Here is a 19,053-nt window from a genome sequence, read left to right as displayed (position 1 = left end):
AAGAAAATATATACATAATATAAGTGGGCAGGGTAGGGATACCCTGACCCTGCAGTGACCGAAAAGAAAATAAATCAGCAAAAATTGCTGTGATCCCATGAGTTTCCTGCAGGATTGAAAAAAAACCAACGTGATGGATGGCCCGTATTTACTAGGTTTATTCCCCAGCGAGCCCACCCCCCAGGGCTGCATTCATAAAGGTAAGGAGGCTGCTGGGCCCTCCTCCCTGAGCCTTCAGAAGTGGGAGCCCACCCAAGGTGCTGAAATTACTTTATATGGAGGGGAGGGGGTCACGTGGTCCTCTCTCTGATCCTCAAAAGGCCCCAGGAAGCCACCCCCAGAGCTGATATTTAAAAAAAATGGGGTGGGGCCGCACAGCCCCCCTCCACAAGCCAATACAGGCTCAGTGAGTCAACTTCCGGGACTGATTACTTTAAGGGAGGGGGACAACTTGCCCCTTCAAGCCATTAATGGCCCCGCAGTTTCCCCGTGTCCACATGCGTGGGCAAGGATACCTGTGTTTGCTCTCTCTTCGGGGGAGCATTTTTTAAATTGCATGCCAAGCAAGACAAACTCTAAGTCTGCTCCCAGCAAGCGGAGGCTTTGAAAATGCTCCCACCCGCTGCGAGCAGACTTTTGCTCTGTTTCCCTGCTCGCACTGAAGTGGGCAGTGAAACTGATCAAAATATTTCTCCAGCCTGAATAGAGCAGCATTAGCAGCTGCTCTCTATAAGATAGAGCAATGCTGGCCGTATGGGTGAACAAAAGAACTATGGTATGGAGTGCTACCCCAAGAGATTGGCAGTGGTTAGATTTATTGCAAGAAGCCTCCCATCACCTTTTGTATGTTTCATGTGCTGCCCTAAGTTGCATGGGTATACCCAGATGTGGGTCCCATGGTCACTGTGTCAATGGAACCAAGCTGTACCCAACTAATGAGCCCATAACTAGGGTGAAACTGGCCCTGGGTTACTTGTGTTTCAGTTCAGGGAGGACCTGACTTGGTAGTTCGTGCAGGACTGTTCCCATGATGAACAGGGCCAAGACTGATTTGCATATGGCTGGGTTCAAACTGAGGTGGCATGGTGAGCAAAAGAACAATGGGTTGGAGTCTACCTGAAGTGATCACCAGTGGTTAGACTTATTAGAAGCAGCCTCTCATCACCCTTTGAGTATTTTGTTGATTATATGCAGGGCCATTGGAATTATATTATTTTGCAGCCACTGCGATTTCTGCACATTTGTGGATTTACTGCACTTGCAACATAGTCCATCATCTGCTGGATAAAGTGCAGATGTTAACAAGAATTGATTTTCTTTCTAGCTCAAATAGATCACACTTTACTAGAAATATGGCGATATGTGTTGCCATGCAGTGGAATGGCCTTTGCAAAAGTTGACTGGTCCCTTTCTGTTGCTTATTGCTGTATTAAGGTGTTACACTAGTACTAAAGAGGTGAACCCTTTGTCTAGACAGTGTTAACTTGTGCAAAAATAACAAAATAAGGATGCAATTTTATCATGAAATGTTGTACACTATGCCACATAATTTGCCTTTCCTTCTCACATAATTTAGGCAACCCTTCTACAGAATTTGGTCCTCCCCGGTCATATAATTCCAGTGGCCCTGACATTAAGAATGTATGAATGTCAAACACCACTGTGTAACTTACCTCTTACTTTGGATAGTAGACTCTGACAAAAAAAGTAGTAGGGCTGTAACCATTAATTTGACTATTTCTGAGTCGTAACAGTGAAAATCAGGGGAGTTTTGAACCACATTTTAATCTGCAATCCACCAGAGGGCCCACCTGTAGTCCTGGGGCTGGCATCACCGCACCTGCTTTACAATTTATATCCCTATTGCTGTTTAAAATAAGAGACATTCCAGCAGTAAAAACATAGAGCCCTGTCAGATAATGAGTTTTCACACCATCACTGTCCAAAATTGATGACTCTCGTTTAATTATAAAGTTTCAGCCTCCAGAGAGTCACTGATGGCTAACACCTGAATGGTGAATGCGTGCCCCAAATTCCAAAGCATACTAATGTCTGGGAAGTGCCAAATGTCCCCTTCTTATTCTCTGAGCATGAGCAGCGGTATGCGACTCATTGGCCTCTGGGCTGCAGGGAAAGCTTTGGGGCTGCTCTCTTGCTGGTTAGGGGCAGCCCTTCCCTGCAGATGTTCATACTTCCTTGATAATCATTTTAAAATGCATGTAGCAGCTTAGATTCATCACCACAGCGGCACTTCAAAGGCTCCAATGAAGCACTGTATGTATGCAGAAACATTATATGTGGTTTGCGCACTGTTTGTAGGTCTCTGTGTGGAGAGAAACTTAAGTGTGTATGCCCGCTCTTGCGGGCAGTTTACAAAGAACTAGTCTGTGATATAGACTGCTTTATTGCATAATTATGAACGGAACCCAGTTATCTTGAGATAGGAATTCCTAAAAACTGAGGGCCATATTTATGACCCGGTTTGTGAGTGACTCAAACCTTGAGTTCGATTTTTGAAGCCACTCAAAGCCACTTTCCGTGGCTTTGAGTGGTTCCAAAATTCTGGAGTAACGCAACGCAGCACAAATCTCCGTGTTGCGTTACTCTGCCCTCGGTAGGCATTCTATGAGTGTTGAGTGGGTGTTCGCACACAACTCCCGGGGTTTTTGACGCATTTCAGGAATTACAAGGCCTTGTAAACTTAGGAAAGCGCCCAAAAGATACGCCTCCCCAGATGAGGCGTAAAAAGGAGAAATATCCTTATTTATCCTTGTTACTTCGTCTGAAAGAGGAAAATGCCACTGAGGATTGTTTTTGTGCATGAAGGTGTCTCTTCCTGCTTAAAAACAATCCTGTATTCCACGCAGGCACCCTTGCACCATCAGGCTCCCTTACACCATGGTGAAAGGGTGCCGATGTTGGCGCAAGGCTGCCATAAGGGCGCCAGCGCAAGGGGGGAAAAGTCAGGAATGTGCCATATGTTTGAAATATGGCGCATTCCTTGCCCTTTCCCAGTGATGCAACGCAGCAAGGTGACTTTCTGTGCTGCACTGCACCACTATTCTATAAATATGCCCTTCTATCTCTAAGTCAAGAGTGCTCACCCTCAAACACTAAGAGGCAGTTCTTAATTAAGCTGGTGGTTGACGGTGGGGCCCACTAACTCTCATTTTTGGGGACTGAGGTTTATTTTTCCTAGCAACACTTTGACCCAGAGCAAGAGAGAGAGGAAGAGAAAATCACAGAAGAGGGCAAGTCAGAGGAAGAGAAGGAGAGAAAAACAGTGACAAAGCAGGGATGAAAAATAACTTGAAGGAGTGATGTAAATAGACACATAGTGTCTGGTGATGAATTAACGAGGCCCGCAGTAGATTCATGATCCCCCAAAATTCGATAGAGGCCATGGGCTTTTGAAGAAAAGTTTGGCAATTGCTAATGAGTCTTTTACAAATTAAGTACTGCTAAGGTGAAGGAGTAAAACGTCTGACACACATCCACTCTCCATTTATGTATCTGTTACAAGCTTGAAAGGATATGTAAAAAATCTGTCATATGATGGACACCTTTGTATTTGTAATTGTCATTTAATATTGAAATTTACTTTGAAAAAAGTCTTTTTAGTAATAAATCTATGTGGTCTTTTATTTCAATAGTAGATTTTTTAGTTTGTGTACTTTGCATTGTTGTAACCGAGAGTACTGCTTTAACCTAGATGATTAGATAGGAGTCCTGTTTGGGGCAATAATATATTTGTTTATTTCTATAACCATTGCCATTCCTATCAGGGTTCCAATAATCTCCAGTAACACTAAGGGTAGCATTGGAGAATGATGTATCCAAGACTAGTCCTCACATCTGGTTGGACTCTCCCCTAACTGTATTCCCATTCTTCACAGTGTTTTGTTCTCCCTAGCTCTTTGAAGCTGCTATGGTGATGTGAAGCGTGTACAGTATGCCTTAATAAGGAAAATATAATTCATAAATGTAAAAATGTGAGTCTAGGGAATTTATGGAAGTACAGTCTGTATTGTTGCTATCTAACTATTATCCGATTTCAGTCAGCTTACATTTTAAAGAAAACAGACCCAAATGATTTGGATCGGTAACCAAAAAGAAAAAAAAACATGCAAAAGCATTTGTTTTATTGTGAAAGGGCTGGGCCCATAATTCTGGGCCTGTTTTAGAAACACAATCCGATGGTTCTTTTTAGCAGCATGTAAGCAAAGAGGGGAGAAAATAGTTGATGACACCAATCATTTCAAAAGGAATTTCTCTGGACACATAGTAATCGCAGAAAATGTATGGTTAGTTAATTTATTACAAAGCCAAAAATAACTGGACATAGAGACACCTCGAAACGAGGCTGCAACAATACATTGGAATTAGCATAAAGCCAAATCTGTGAATAAAGTTGAGTTAATGCAACATGCACAAAACAATTAACTCAAGAAATAGGATGCAGAGGTTCAGAAACCATGAGTCCAAATTGAATGTCTGACATAATATCGACAGACAGAATATCTACATACAAAAATATCGACACAAAAATATCGAAATCAAAAATATCGAAATTATATCTACATAATAGTAAGTACAAAAATATCGAAAAATAATATCGTAGTACAAAAATATCGAAATTAAAAATATCGTTTTTTTAAATGTATTAATAATAATGTCAAAATAATTTTAAAATACATATAATTTAACAAATATTAAATAAAAACATTAAAACATAATTAAAAAATTTAAAGTAATACATATACATTTAAAATAAATTAAAAACTTAATAATTTAATGTAATTTTTTTTTATTTCATTTAATTGATTTAAAATAAATTTAAATTTATTTTATTTTTACCCTGTACGCCTGTACCCCAAAAACCCAAAACTGACCCTGAACCCTAAAAATACCCCTGTACCCCAAAAACCCCAAACTGACCCTGAACCCTAAAAATACCCCTTTACCCAAAAACTGAAAACTGACCCTGAACCCTAAAAATACCCCTTTACCCAAGAACTGAAAACTGACCCTGAACCCTAAAAATACCCTTTTACCCAAAAACTGAAAACTGACCCTGAACCCTAAAAATACCCCTTTACCCAAAAACTGAAAACTGACCCTGAACCCTAAAAATACCCCTTTACCCAAAAACTGAAAACTGACCCTGAACCCTAAAAATACCCCTTTACCCAAAAACTGAAAACTGACCCTGAACCCTAAAAATACCCCTTTACCCAAAAACTGAAAACTGACCCTGAACCCAAAAAATACCCCTTTACCCAAGAACTGAAAACTGACCCTGAACCCTAAAAATACTCCTTTACCCAAAATTAATTAACATTATTTAATTACCAATTAATTATTAATTAACAATAACAATAAAGTAAATATATTAGCACATTAGCTATAATTAATTTAATTTACTAATTAATATTAATTTTTCCCAAATAATTAATTAACAATAACATTTTTATATATATTAAAACATTACTCTAATTAATGTAATTAACTAATTAATATTAATTAATTACCAATTAATTATTATTTAAAAATATTTACAAACATATATTAATTAATTAACTAATTAATATTAATTAATTACCAAATAATTATTAATTAAAAATATGTACAAACATATATTAATTAATTAATTATTATTAAATTACTTCCCACCCTATTCCCCTATAAACCCACAACCCGCTCTAATACTAAAACGCAAAATGTTAACAAAATTACTAATTTTCAAACATACATTTCTAAACATATTTAGCAAACATATAAACAACAAAATAAAATACATAACACTAAACAACAAAATTTCGATATTACTAACATACATACCTTAATCTCGATATTCTGTCTGTCGATATTATGGCACATCGATATACTATACCATCGATATTAAAACATCGATATTATTGTATATCGATATTTTAATTTCGATATTTTGTCTGCCTACCGTCCAAATTACCCTGCATAGACGATCGATAAATATAAAGCATCAATCTATCCCTATACTAGTGCTAAAGTGACATCCCTACTTAAGCATCCTCAGGGAAAGAAATAAAAGATTTCAGCATGTGGAGTCTTCTGAAGAAGTCTCTCCACCATTGATGGCTCAGAGCTTGTTCTGAGATGCTGTTTCTCTAAAGGTAGAATGAAGTGGAGCCCCTTTCTCTACTTGCAACATTCAATATACAGGTATCTTCCCAGGAGTCCTTGTGGGTCACCCCATCTGCTCCAACCACAATCTCATAGGTACTTTTCCATGGGACAGCGATGTCCCTGAACTGCAACATGTTGACCTTGATTCCCAGCCCTTCTCTGGTGTGAAATACAATAATTTCCCTTATCGACTTTAGCTTCGCAGTGTATCACCTTCACTCCTTGCATGACTAATAAAACAAAGACATTATTCTAGCTAACAAGAGCACTTCTTCCACCTGCAACACAAATGTGAGAGGGAACAAAATCCACAGCATACATGAAATTAAATTGTTAATTCTAAAGCCAGAGCGTCTAGGGAAATTGCATTTCAGGCATACAAGATTCAGCTAACATAAGAAAAATAGCTTATCAGCTTCACAAATTGCATAGGAAATAGTGCACGCTCAGTTAATATTCCTACCTACATAGGAAATTACACGATTAATAAATACATTTAATAATGAATGATTGTCAGTTGCACAAAAACAAGTTCCTCACATTAGTGTTTCTGTTAGTTACATTTACTTTCTACATGAAGTCTTCATGTTTACTATACAATGGCCTAAATACATTTCAAGATCTTATCACTTTACGTTAACAGGGCCAAAGGATTATATGCGGGTGCTCTCCACATGTGTTATTATAATACACCCATAAAAATAAAATGAAATTTCAACTACATCAATTGTAAAGTGGATGTTGGAGTGAACCAATGGGAGAAAGCAATGTATGGAGCAAAAGCAACACAGAGGTCAGGAGAGGGAGGGCCAAAGGAACATGAGGGGCACACTTTAAAATTAAATTAATACAGCAGAGGTGGATGACAAAAGTAAAGTTAGAACAATTCTGCTCCAGATGACTTTCGGCCACGGGTGGAAAAAAAAAAATCAAAACAGAGCAGAGTGGAAAGGGAGAGAGACGAAAAGCACTTGCACTCTTTTAGAGTGCTTGACAAAAAAAAACAAGTAGTGCTTACAAAATTAACAGTGGAAAAACACAAGTAGTGCATCTATGATCCAAGGGATGAGGAGGAAGTAAAGCAAACACAAGCCATTTAAATAAGATGCAAGTGAATGGGAGTACCAATGAATCTAACCAATGCTAAGCAATGAGCTGGCGCTAAGCCTACTGTAAGATAACAATAGGTCTCGCAACGGACAGTGCATGCACTGTCTCAGAAGGGCACTAAAAAACACACCTAAAAAACAAGCTTTTGCAATACAATAGGTCTCACATTTGAGAGAGTTTAAGCTATTGGCATTGTAAATGACAATTCCTTTTATTTATATGTTTTGAAAATCAACAGATAAGTAAAAGACATTGTCATTTATAATGGTAATAGCTCAAACTATCGCAAATACAAGCCCACTTTAATGCTGCTCACCGTATTCAACTTACAGTGAGCCGCGTTTAAAGAAAGGGGCGTGGCCGGCATTAAAGTGAAAGCACGGCACGGTGCACTTTTACAAAAAAAAACCATTTGTTTGTGAAGTTCACAAACACATTTTTTTTGTAAAAGTGCTCCAAGTCGCGCATTCATTTTAATGGTAGCTCCACCCCTTTCGTTAGACACGGCTCGCAGTAAGCTGAACATGGCAAGCAGAGTCTAAAGAAAGGTGCGCAGCCACCATTAAGGTGAAAGCACGATATTTTGCGCTTTCACCCCTAAAAAATAAAACAAAGGTTCCGGAGTGCAGCCGCTATAGTTAAAGCAGACCGCGCTGCTAAAAAAATAAACAAAGAAGCACAGCTGCTATAGTTAAAGTGGTCCGGCCACCATTACTAAAAAAAATATAAAAGCGGGCGGGTGCTGCATTGTAGGAAAACACGTCGTAGATGGAATAGAGGAAATTCATTAAAGAAAATAGTTCTCACAGATTGTAGATACAAAATTCCAGTCCTCATGGGAGGTTACAAATGCAGACAACGCGGTACTAAGGAGGGACTGCTAAGCCTATTCATGAATCAAAAGCAACAATTGAATTTAGAAAGGACAGTAACAGGAGCCAATTGAAAAGATAATCGATAAATGGGCAGGGCTTCAAGTCCATACCCGAATACAGCATGTCTCACAGAGCAGCGCATGCGCTGCCCAGGCTTGACCTAAACTCTGAAGTAAAATCTGCTTTGAGAAAATCGCCATCGAAAATGAATTACCTATGCCTTTCAAATATAATTTATAAATGATTTATTAAAACATAAAATAATTTAAAAGTAGTTTACTTTGGCATTCATGCAATATTTGATGTACTGATCAGGACAACAATATTTATATAAGTATATCTCATATTTTTCTTTTGTGAGGTTTCTATTGGTGTTTCACCTTTTATGAAGCACAAAATTAGCTCCCAGAGTCCATCAATTTAAGAATATTAATACCATGATCCGTCATCCAGAAATTAGACCAATTATCTTCGATGCGAATCGGCTAGGATATTTAATTGGCAAGTATTCTAGTAAGGTGGATAGATTGTTTTGGTGCATAGTAAAGCAAGTAAGTTCCTTCCCAATTAATATGAATTGCAGCAAAGGTTTGTTGAATCTCTCATTATATCACTCATATAAAAGATGAAAGGGCTCATTACAAGTGTAACGAGAACAAAAGATCCAGTAATTCCTCACCCAAAACTACAATTTGCAGTGAGTACAGTAATTCCACGATGGGGTGTTACCATACTATTCTGAGTTTTGATGAGTGGAAGGGGGGTAAATATGGGATCGATTTCTCTGCACTGATTCTCACGTTTCTCTTCACTCCATGGCTTTTTCAATGGATATGTTCAACCTTCTTTTTGGGAGGAAAAATCAAAGGTGCAGGTTTTTGTGCATATCACTTAATTTGATTATATCACTCGGTACTAGCCAAATCTGGATTTACAGGCCCGTAATGGGGGCTGAGTGATATTTTTCCTGGGTCCAGGGACATCAGGTGACACGGGCTCAAAATGTGACAATGAGAGACTTTTATCTCCGCTATGCTGGGGTTTAACTTACTGTTGCACTCAAAAAGTTACACAGCGTGTACACATCCTTAGCACTTGACCCTCATGATAGCTAGGCAGTACGGCCCAAGCCGTATTCTGTTGGGTACTGTCACTTAGGAATTTTGAACTCCTTCTGTAAATAACAGCAATTAATTATTCATTGTCTAACTAGTGATTTTACTTGGTAAATTTTTTTACTATATATCCATCTGAAACAAAATTAAATATTAACCACATTTATCATTGACTTTGAGACTGCTCTCAGGATCTTAGAGGTAACATCACATGATCACAGTGCTTAATTTGAGCCAGTGGTTTCCGGTGCTCGGCACGGGCACTTTAATGTCACTGTCACTTATCACAGTCTGCCACATGGTGGCACTGTTTATCATTTTAGAGACGAGCACAACAGATGTTTATTGATTCAATATACATTAAAAAATAATACCTGCTGCCAGCAAATTCTGATAGATTTGGTGGTCTTAGAATATTCAGAATGGTCACACTTGTAGCAGTTTGATGGTTAGTAGTTGAGTTGCCACTATAATTGGCAGCGCTGTCAGTGGCAATATGTAGAAAGTTGAAGTGACATCCTGACGAGGGACCTGGAAATTTTGTTTTTCTTTTTACACATTTAGCCCTGCACAATCAGATTGAAAACTTTATAAATTGACCCAGGTGCTTGCTGGTTAAAATCTACTTTCACTCTCCCCAAAGATGTGGATAACAAGTTAACAAGGCTGTCGAAAATAGGAATGTGTTTAGACTAAATGAACAACTGCTTGGTATCTTTCAACCTTGGTTGCCAACTGAAACTTTACTTGTCAGTATGCAAGCATCTCCCATGTTGTGTTGTCGTCTGGGGTAGAGGTTGGCTAGCCAACAAATTAACAGGGAGAACTGAGACAAAGCCAAGCCAATGGTCTGGCTTGGGTCTTATAGTCCGTGCACGATTCAAGCACTAAAATATGTTATCTACATCATACAAAAAACAATGTAACACATGCTGAAGTCTCTACGAAGTTCAAAAAAGTACATTTCTTTAAAATTTGAAAGTTTTGATATTATTAGGGCACATTAAAGCACTGCACTGAAAAGTACTTATTAAAAGTGATAGTTATGTACAAATGCCAGTCTGAACTCAAATATTCAAAAGTGTTTTATACACAATAATGAAGAAAAAAACATTTTGGTGAAATACAGTATTTGCCTAAGATCACACAATTTAAGCAGGGAACCCGCAATGTATCCAGTTTTTCCGGTTTCACTCTGTACAAATTAGCCAGTGATAGGGTATCTATTTGCCTTTCCTTATGTTAAGGCTTTGTTTTTACCTCTTAGTGCATTCTTCTGCAGTTTTTAAAATATAATACAAACTCAAACCAAAGTTATTGGAGTGGTTTACATGAGCATCAGTTACATTACACAAGGTCACATCTATTGCTTACAGGCATCGGGAGAGTAAGTGATTTGCGCAGAATCACATGATGTTGAGCCCACACTGAGTCTTGAACCTGGTTCTCGAGTTGCATAGTCAGCTGCTCTGGCTGTAACATCGCATCCCGGGAGGCAGAAGCCATATGAAAGCTCATCAAGTTATGGGCTTGAGGTTCCGAACCTGGCTCGAGCTTTCAGTGGCTCACCCATCTCTAGTCTGAGACTATCGCACTGCAGAGCCGCTCTCTGGAGTTGCAATGTTTGACACTTCCCCTGGTTTGGATGTCTCTTTTGATATCATCTGGAAATGCAGTGGCACACTTGCACACCTACTATTTCCAAGAGTAGCCACTGTACACTGTAGTCACACTTATTTGCACCCACTAAGGGATGGGAAACATCATTTGTTGAGTTTCCATCTGGTCTAAAGATTAAAGCCACTATCCAAAAAACTGAGGCGTCACCCCTGCCTGCAGTTGTGATCTTAGTGGAGAAAAAACTGCTGAATGCGGTTTGGAGCTTCAATAGTGCCATGGTATCACATCACAGCACCTTTCCATTCTGAAGGTAAAACTGCCACTCAGCACAGACCAGTCAGTGGGATATAGAATTGCCCTCATTCAAGCTCTGAGCCAGAGTTTCTTTGCTCCAGGGCACTTCTGCCAGGGACCTTGGGTTAGAAGTCCTAAACCACCCCTTAGCAGTGCAGATCAATCCCTGGGCTAAGATTGGGCCAACATCCAATTCTTGCCATACAGTTCTTCAGTACCCTCCTGTTCTAGGCAGTCTTTACTTCTTGCAGGAATAGCACCACTACCCATGTCCAACAGTCAGTGAGCTCTTTCCTGCAAAGCGATTCAAGAAAGTTTCTCTTAGTACGGTGTATGTGAGGAACCCGGGGTAGTACAACAGGAAAAAGTGACCATCGAGGGCTTACCTCATGGATTTCCGACTTATAATATAAGCAGAAGAATGAAAGAGTAGGTGAGAGAAAAGAAGGACTCAGGCAGGAAATTTAAAAAAGACCAATACAGTGAATGAGAAGGACGACTCCAAAAGGAGGAGGAGTCAGGAGGAGCAGGGGGTTCAGAAGATGGGAGGGTGATGCCGAAGGTTCTGGGTGACAGAGTAGCTAAAGTGTGAACGGGAAGACGGAGAGATGAATAGGAGACTGCTTTGCTCATCGAACAGAATCCTGAGGACCAAGAGCTCCGGAACGAACCTTGGTCCTGCCAGGCTCCTGGAGCCCGGGGGCATGAAAGGGTACAAAAGGGGAGGGCGTCTATGGGGGAAAATAGCTGTAACAATCAATCACAGAGGAAAGGGGTGGGGTAAACCCTACAAGAACAGCAAGAAAGAGAAGTTTAACATACAAGGTAAGAGAGCCTAGCGAGAGAGCTGAAGAAAGTACTGGAGTCTCATGACTAAAGGATAACACAGGTTAGGCTAAGAAACACAGAATAGATTGATGCAAGTCGATTTCAGTTTTGGAAATTTGAGGGGGGGAGATTTTTGGGAGACTTCCTTAGGTTTCTTCTCCATGCGCCTCACTCAAATTGTGGCAAAAGTCCCACAAAGTGGAAGGGAACTAGGGGGTATATTATCAACAACTAGCGATAATTTTTGTCTCTAACTTGTTTAGAGACAAAAATTATCGCCGCACATCGGCGATTTTTATCGCAGATAAACCTTGCTATTAGCAAGGTTTATCGCAAATGCGATAAAAAACGCCCGCAATGCATGAATATCGCTGAAAAGTCAGCGATATTCATGCATTATCGAGCAAATGCTCTTAGCCATGTTATCCACCTCCCATTGGATAACATGGCTAAGAACTGCTCAGGGCAGGTGTTAGCTTTTGGAGATATTCGCCCTTAGCGCAAATATCTCCAAAAGTTGGTAATAGGAGATAGCGATGTTAGCGACTGTTTCCAGTCGCTAACATCTTGGCACGCCCACTTTGCATATCATTAGTGATAAATATCACTGACATGCAAAGTGGGGCCCATGATGGTCGCTATCTCCTATTAGCTGTCGCTAACTGGTGTTAGCGACAGCTTGGTAATAGGGAGATCATTTTATCTCCGCTTTCTTGGCTTTTAAAGCCAAAAAAGCGGAGATAAAACCCCTTGATAATATACCCCTAAGGATCTCCCTATAGAAGGATCAGAAAGGAGATACGGCTACCATTGAAACCCAAAACAAATGGAGACCTGGAAGAGTCAATTAAACTGGCACCAGGTGAAGCAAAGGGAAGGCACAGTGAGAGTTCAGATAGAAGCAGAAAAGATACTTATAATCTCACTAAAACTTCCCTGAGCCTTGTTTTCTCTTTTTGAGGGACTCCAGACGGGATGCCTCCACCTGAAAAGGAAGACCAAAAAGAAAGTGAATGAAGGAGTGATCACAAGACCTCTTTCAACCTCATGGTGATCCCTGCTAAAAGGAAAGAAAGACTTATCCTTACTGTGAAAGGTGCTTTAGAAGTAAAATAAAACACCAGACTAACAGTCATATACCGAGATCTGTGACATCCATTGACGTCGATTCCACACCACCCCAAAAGTGCAGGACTTACGGGCTCCTGTTCCCGAATGAGGGAAAGTGGAAATGTCATCGACCACAAACAGCCATAGAGTCCAGATCTCATTCTTGATCTCCACTAGAGTTGGACCCCCTGATAGTGGTCGAGTATGGATCCCGACACACTGACTGAAGCTTCTCTCCTATACTTATACTGAAGTTTGAGACAGAAATGGTAGATTCCACAAGGCCAGCTCAGGAGCTAGTTTCAGGCGGTTCTTGACTTTTTGTTTACTCCTTACTTTTTGTTTAATCCTTACAGACTTCTGCAGATTTTAATTCTAATGGTAATTTCATTATAATGAAGAAACACATTTACTAGGGAGATGGGAAATGTGAGGCTGCATATTTCCTGCTACATATCCGGAGTCACAATTGGCATCGGTGCTGGCTAGTGAGAGAAGGTGCTGATTTTTTTAGGCCCTTCACATTTTGCTTATAGCTCTGGGGCTGATTAAACAATGGACATTCTGTGAATGCAGAAGCAGGGACAGGGGTATACTGTTAATCGCAGACCCCATCCCTGTATTCACAGCTCGTGCAGTAAGATTTCCAAAAGGAAATTAATAGGGCAGGAGGGTGTGAGACCACCAGCTTAACATTGGAACAGAGTGGTTCATCCATTTGTTGGGTCTCATGTACCTTTAATTAATGTTGAATTTGAATTTAAAATATTTATTGAGCGCAGCATTCACCAGCGGTTTCTTGGCGCTATGGAGGGCAGGGTACCAATGGGGGAGAGTGACCACCACACCTAAAAACTGATAGGCCTAAGGAGAAGTGAGAGCATATCACAAGGGAAAGGCCTGCTTAAAAAGAAAGGTTTTAAGGTCCTTCCGAAAGGGAAGGTAGTGTGTTGCCAGTCTTAGGTGATCCGGTAGAGAGTTCCAAAAAGTGGGTGCCTGAGTAGAAAAGTTCGACCCACCCCACTTCTTGCACTTAAAGCGGGGGACCACCAGCAAGGACTGGGAAGAAGAGCGAAGCTCTCGAGTGGGGATATACTCCCTGATCATGGAAGAAATAAAGGCGGGAGCAGAGCCCTGCCGTGAATGAAAAACCATGCAACCCAACTTAAACAAGGCCCTCTCTTTAACCGGCAACCAATGAAGTGCCTTCAGAAGAGGAGTGCAATGATGCGAGCGAGAAAGGCCATGAATAAGTCGGGCTGCCTGGTTTTGAACCAACTGGAGTTTCCGTAGGCTGTACGCTGGAATGTCATTGTACAGGGCATTTGCGTAGTCCAGCCGGGAGACAACAAGAGCGGACATAATCAGCTTGAGTGCCAGAGGGGAGAAAAAGCGAGAAACAGTGCGAATAGTGCGGAGAGTGTGTAAACAAGAGGAAACAACATGGCTAACTTGTGAGTGAAGAGTGAGTTGATTATTAAGTTTGACACCTAATGTCTTGACTGAGGCAGAAGGAGAAGGAGGGGGCCCAAAAGAAGAAGGCCAAAATAAAGAATTCCAAAATAAAGAATTCCAGGGACTGGAGCAACCACTCGTAAGAACCAGCTGTTGTATATCTTTGAGTATAGCACATGTCACCATGATTCATATTCCATCCTGGAATGGTGGCATGTGGAATGGTTGGGGGCAGTTGTAACTTGCTGTCGCTCTGGCCGGCCGCTATGCTGGATACATCTTTTCTTATTCCTCAATAAAGGACTTGAATTCATCTGGATTATTCATCTTCCTTTCAGTGGCGACGAGGATGGGATACGAACCCACGCGTGCAAAGCACAATGGACTGCAAATGAAAGTTGGTTGCAAGGGGTTGACCTGCAAAAGCACCAACTGCTTTGTAACCCAACAGTTAGTACATCAGGCGCATGGTGTCCTTGTGAAATCAGAGATGTAATTGTCAAACTGTTCCTAGTATCAGTCATGTCAGTTCATACTACTTGACACAAGTTGTTCACACATCACGAGCTGACATGATGTTATCTTACCTCTTTTTCATTTATGTGCCTGCTAAACAGATACACTGCTTGCATGTATTTCATTATATTATTATATAAACCAGAGTCATCTCCTGGTACATTTTTACCCATGACTTGGCAGGGTGACCTAAGTGGCTCGCCCACACCACATATGGTTATATAGTATTAACTGTTGCCTGCAATAGAATCTGTCTTGTATGCTTGGTAATAATACATATAAAGCTTGCAGGCATTCAATGTACTGTCGTAGTTACAAAATGTAATAAAAAAGATCATTAAAAAAGACTGTGACGTCAGTTCACCAACATGGCTGGGCATCGGCAGTGACGTCATACATCATTTATCCAAACGCAGTAGAGTTTATGACAATCCATGACATTAGATTCAGCATTGGTCTACATCTAGCAGTTTGTGTGGATGGCTTCACAACAGCTGGCTTTGGATACAAAGTAAAATGAAGCCTTGTCAGAGAGTTATTGTAAAGTATCGGGAGATTCTTTAAGAGTGGCAGAATGATATTTGTTAGACATATATCTTGTCTAAAATTGCCGTATTGGTGACCGAATAGGTAGACAGGTTGTCCGAAAGTATTGTTTGGAATTATTTAATTTTCAATCTTTTAAGCTTAGGGCTTAAATTGAGCTGGTGGTTGCAGGTGGGGCCCAGCTGTACTCAGTTTTGGAGAACAGGACTTATGTTTTCATGAGGCTCTGACGCAGAGCAAGAGAGAGAAAAACACATAAGAGGGAAAGGTGGAGAAAGAAGGAAAACCCGCCACAAATGGAGAAAGCAGGGATTAAAAAGAACTTGAAAGAGAGATAAAGGCACGGGGAGTGTGTGTTGGTGAATTGAAGAGGCATGAGGTGGAAATCAAAACTATTCAGCCTTGATATTCAGACTGCCCATATTCATTCGCGCTAACTGCAGGCTTCTAAGCAAAAACACTTAGGGCCATATTATCAAGAAAGGGCGATACATAATCGCCGCTTTTATCGGCAGGAAACTGCCACTAAAGCGGCGATAATGAGCTTGATAATATGTCCTTGTGAATTCCCATAGAAGCCCAGGTTCTGGTGTTAACCTGGGCTTCTATGGGAATTCACAAGGGCATATTATCAAGCCCATTATCGCTACTTTAGCGGCAGTTTCCTGCAGATAAAAGTGGCAATAATGTATCGCCCTTTCTTGATAATATGGCCCTGATTCTTTTGCAAACTAAGCACTGTCTCTCCCTCTTATTTTATCCTCTACATAACATAAGGTTATCTGGCAAAACATTTCCAGTGACCAAAAGCATTTTGGATTTAGTGGCTCGGTGACAGCATTGTGGGTACCTTTAAAATGACTCATATTCCATGTTCTCTGAGAATGGATATGTGAGACTAATGCATCAGACAAATGTTATAAATAATTGAATAGTTTTGTAACCGTTGCAGCATAAAAAACAGGAAGCAAGGGCCTGAAGTCCAGTGCATTTTACCTCAAGCAGTGAGAGCGGTTTGTATTTTAATGTAAACGTGAGTACAATACAACTGTATAGATATAAATAACGAATCATCTGGTAGGTGTTGTCTGGCTATTACTTACCTGGTGCTGCAAGCAGGAGCATAGGCATCGCACTAGTCCAGGGCTTAATTTTTCCGCTTCTGGCTATCAAGTTGAATACACTTTGTATGGAGGTAAGAGAGAAATAATAATTTGAAGGTGTTGCGTACATTTTAAATTGAAGGTATAAACATAACTTTAGAAATTCTAAATTTTGTTGTATTTTACTTTTTGTTTGAATAGAAAGAATAAATAAAGTTGTTGTAATTTAAAGGTGGAGTGTAAATTTTACATTTGAGTTATACATTTAGCATTTGTAATGTTTGTGTAATTTAAGTTTTGTTTGTACAGAAAGAAAAAATACAGTTTTCCTAACCATAACAAAGATTCAACTTTTGATTTTTTTTCAGTACATTTTTATGTTCAAAAATAAAATAAAAATCTGTTTCAAATCATAAAGTCCAGTGTTGAGTGGAGTATCATTAAGTGGAGTGTCGTACAGTAGAGCGAAGGTGAGTGTCATAGAGTGGAGTGGTGTAAGGTATAGTGGATTAAAGTGTCATAGAGTGCAGTGACGTATTGTATAGTAGAATGGGGTGCAGTAAACTGGAATAGACAGGTGTAGCATTGAGTCGAGTAAATTGTTATAAATTGGAGTGGCGTCTTCTACAGTACAATGGACTGATGTGCCATAGAGTGTTGTAGAGTGGAGTAGAATGTTGTATAGTGGAGTATAGGGGCATACAGTAAGTAGAGGGTTGTACAGTGTAATGTAGGAGCATAGAGTGGAGTACACTGTGGTATAGTGGCACAAGGTGTAGTGTAGTCTTGTAGAGTGAAGTTTCCTAGAGTAGAGTAGAGTATGGTAGAGTGGTGGAGTGGTGTAGAGTGGAGTGTTGTACAGTGCAATAGAGCAGGGTAAAGTGTTGTGCAATGTAGTAGAGTGGACTGGCATAGCATACAGTGGAGTAAAGTGTTCTAGAGTTGAGTGGTGTGTGGTACACTGCAGTTGGCTTGCGCGAAGAGGGTCAATGTGTCATTGAGTGGAGTAGAGTAGAGTGCCTAAGAGTGGATGGCAGTGGGTGCCGCTCGCTAGCCGTGGTGAACCGTGGACTCTCTTATCCTGCATTTTTGGGAGCTTGCCTGTCCCCTGAAAGGAGCATTGTGACCAGCGCTTACCTGAGGCGCTAACATGAGGTGGAGGAACGCTAAGGGCATCGCGGGCACTGTTGTCCAGCGAGGACGGGGCCGGGACTGCGAGGCCCAGCATTCCAAGCAGCCAGGCAATCGCCGCAGCTGGAGCCTCTTCCACGCCCCGCCTCTCAGCAGCGCCTGAAAATGGCTTGCGGCCCCCGCTTTGCGGGAGCCGCTCGCTAGCCGTGGTGAACTGTGGACTCTCTTATCCTGCATTTTTGGGAGCTTGCCTGTCCCCTGAAAGGAGCATTGTGACCAGCGCTTACCTGAGGCGCTAACCTGAGGTGGAGGAACGCTAAGGGCATCACGGGCACTGTTGTCCAGCGAGGACGGGGCCGGGACTGCTAGGCCCAGCATTCCAAGCGGCCAGGCGATCGCTGCAGCTGGAGCCTCTTCCACGCCCCGCCTCTTCCTACTTAATCCCACTAATCCCCGCGCACGTGGGACGCGCGCGGGACGAGGACCGGGGCGAAGCCAGGGCAAAGGGCGGGCCGTTTGAGGCCGTTAGAGGACGGTAGAGATCGGACCGGGCCACCCCCCTAAGTTTTCGCCTATCAGAACACTTCAACCTCAAAAACTTGCCTGGCTACCCTGAAGTTCTACTTGAACAATATGGAAACAAGGGAAACAAGAAGCAAGGCGGCCACCATGGTCACAGGTACTCTGGATAATTTTCTTGCTAAGGCCAATACTGTGGTACACAAGGGTCTTACAGTCTTAGAAAAACATATAGCAGAAGAGATTGAAAGCTCGCACCTGGTTTCCCCGGGGTCATCTTCTAACGTTAGATCATCACAACTGCTGGATGCTACACACTTATCACTTATGGATAGCATCGATCAAACTATAGAGTCAGTACTGCAGCAGTTGAGGACACCATCTAACTCACACATGGATCGAGACTCAGTCCACATCCTTGATGGGGTGGCATCTTCCCCAACTCCACAGACAGTTCTATTCAGGGACATGGGGAATGGTTCTACTGCAATGGATTACATGGGTCTCTGAGAGGACGCTGTCCCGAAAAGGAAAAGATCGAGGAAGTCTAAAGGTGCTAAAAGGGCTAAAGTAGATCCCACCCCAAATACCGCTGATGACAGCATTGGCGCCCCGGGAACTTCTTCCTTTGGGAGCGTCACTGAAACGGCGAGTCCTGTAGTCCCC

General features: G+C 41.3%; 1 protein-coding gene across 1 annotated transcript in view; it reads left to right on the top strand.

Moving 5' to 3' along the window:
- Positions 1-19,053, top strand: part of CAMTA1 (calmodulin binding transcription activator 1) — a 3,172,802-nt gene that overhangs the window by 2,532,218 nt on the left and 621,531 nt on the right. The gene's annotated exons all lie outside the window — the stretch shown is intronic.

This window comes from Lissotriton helveticus, chromosome 5_1 (genome assembly GCF_964261635.1).
Source record: "Lissotriton helveticus chromosome 5_1, aLisHel1.1, whole genome shotgun sequence".
Classification (NCBI taxonomy): domain Eukaryota; kingdom Metazoa; phylum Chordata; class Amphibia; order Caudata; family Salamandridae; genus Lissotriton; species Lissotriton helveticus.
The sequence above is the reverse complement of the archived record's forward strand: the minus strand, read 5'-3'. Positions and strand labels throughout refer to the sequence as shown.